Source organism: Canis lupus, chromosome 38 (genome assembly GCF_048164855.1).
Source record: "Canis lupus baileyi chromosome 38, mCanLup2.hap1, whole genome shotgun sequence".
In the NCBI taxonomy this organism is placed as follows: Eukaryota; Metazoa; Chordata; class Mammalia; order Carnivora; family Canidae; genus Canis; species Canis lupus.
Window position 1 is genome coordinate 8101450 of NC_132875.1, and position 2384 is coordinate 8103833.

At 37.0% G+C, this 2384-nt stretch overlaps 1 non-coding gene across 1 annotated transcript; it reads right to left on the reverse strand.

Moving 5' to 3' along the window:
- Positions 1–274: 274 nt before the first annotated feature.
- LOC140627075 (U6 spliceosomal RNA) lies at positions 275–381 on the reverse strand. The gene has a single exon (XR_012026029.1). It is a non-coding gene; the product is annotated as a U6 spliceosomal RNA (small nuclear RNA).
- Between the last annotated feature and the right edge of the window lie 2003 nt (positions 382–2384).

Genomic DNA, 2384 nt, shown 5'->3' on the forward strand with positions numbered 1-2384 from the left:
TAGAAACGACAAATACCCACCATTTGCTTCAACGTGGATGGAATATAGTATTTTTAACATAGTTCAAGTTTTCTTCTGAAACTTTAAAAGCTGGCAAAGTCAACCTGCTCCAAATCCTTACAGACTCTTGCTAAGCTCCATAGAGGTGGGTGTTTCATCTGACCTAGTCTCCCTCTCTTGCTGGCACCTAGTACTGTGTCTGGCGAATGGTATATGTACAGTAAGACTTTGTGGGGTTTTTTGGTAGCACTAGGGTTTATGAAGCCGTGCCTGAGAAAGTATGGAATATTTCATGAATCTGCATGTCATCCTTGAATACAGGCCATGCCATCCTTCTCTGTATCGTTCCAATTTTAGTACATGTGCTGCCAAAGTGAGCCCAAGGCCTTTTTAAAGAGTTTTATGTACCAAATTCACTCATTCTAAGTGCCTAATTCAATGATTTTTTTTAACCAGATTTACTGAGTTGGTACAACCAATACCATAATCCAGTTTTAGAATGTTCCCCAAACTCCAAAAAGTACACTCATGTCCATTTGTAGTTTATTCTCACAACACCCCCAGCCCCAGGCAACCAGTGATCTGCTTCCAGTCTCTATAAATATGCCTATTCTGGAGATTTCCTAGATATGGGATCATATGAAATACAGTTATTTACATGTGCCCTCTTTAAGTCAGTATAATGTTTTTGAGGTTTACCCACACATTGTAGCATGAATCAGTACAGTTTTTTATTTCCTTTTTGTTGCTGAATAGTACTCCCTTCTATGCATATACTATTTTTAATCCATTTATCACTTGCTAGACATTTGAATTGTTTCTATTTTTTGCTGTGAATATTCACATACACCCCTTATGAACATGATTTCTTGCCCTCCGTTGGGTAGATTCCGAGGAGTGAAATTGCTGGGTTCTTTTGGGTTATGTTTAACTTTTTAAGAAACTACCCGACTGTTTTCTGAAGTGACTGTACCACTTTACACTCCCATCAGCAATACGTGACCAATTGTCAGTACTGCCTGTTTTTCAGTTTATAGCCATTTTAGTACGTATACAGAAGTATATCATTTTGGTTTCAATTTGCTTTTCTCTTACAGCTACTGGTGTTGAACATTTAAACATTTAATTCACAATAATTGTTAGCAGTTTTGATATTTTCATAAAACGTCCATTTGAATCTCTTTTTTTAAAAAATGTATTAATTCATGAGAGACACAGACAGGCAGAGACACAGGCAGAGGGAGACGCAGGCTCTGGAGGGGAACCTGATGGGAGACTCAATCTCAGGACTCTGGGATCATGACCTGAGCCAAAGGCAGATGCTCAACCACTGAACCACCCAGGTGTCCCTCCACTTGAATCTTTGACTCATTTTTATATCACATTGTTTATCTTCTTGTTATTGAGTTATAAGAGTTCTTTACGTATTTTAGATTCTGGTACTTCACAAAATCAATGACTTGCAAATATTTTCTTCCTGTGTGTGACTTGTCTTCCCATTAGCTTAAAAGTGTCTTTTGTAACACAAACATTTTAAATTGTGATAAGGTTCAATTTATCAGTTTTTTATGGATCATGCTTCTGAGGTGATATTTAAGAATTCTTTATTCAAGATCACAAAGATTTTCTCCAATATTTTCTTGAAGAAATTGTGTAGTTTTAGCCCTTACACTTTTCTATAATCCACTTTGCAATTATTATGCATGGTGTGAGGTAAGCTTCTAAATCGATTTTTTTTTTTTCATGGGGAATCCAGCTGTCCCAGCACTATTGTTGAAAAGACCATTCTCTCTCCATTGATTGTCTTGGCCTCTTTGTTGACAATCAATTATCCTTTAACGAAATGGGTTACTTCTGGACTCCCAGTTCTGTTCCATGGATCTGTTAGGTGTATCCTGCCATAATACCAACACTGTCTTTGTTGCTATGATGCTACAGTAAGTTCTGAAATCAGGTAGAGTAGTGCCTCCAATTTTGTTCTTCTTTTCAAACTTTGTTTTAGCTATCTAGATCCTACATATTTACATATAAACTTTATAAAAATTTTTGAATTTTTTTACAAAAATGCCTGCTGGTATTTTGATAGACATTACATTGATTTTATCACTAATTTGGGGTTAATTGTCCTCTTAACCATTTTGGATTTTTTATGCCATTAAATATCAAATTATTTTTTTTAAGATTTTATTTATTTATTCATGAGAAACACACACACTCACACACACACACACACAGAATGAGAGAGAGAGGCAGAGACAGAAGCAGGCTCCATGCAAGGGAGCCTGACATGGGACTCGATCCTGTGTCTCCAGGATCAGACCCTAGCCTGAAGGCGGCACTAAGCCGCTGAGCTACCCAGGCTGCCCAAGTATCAAATTATTTTG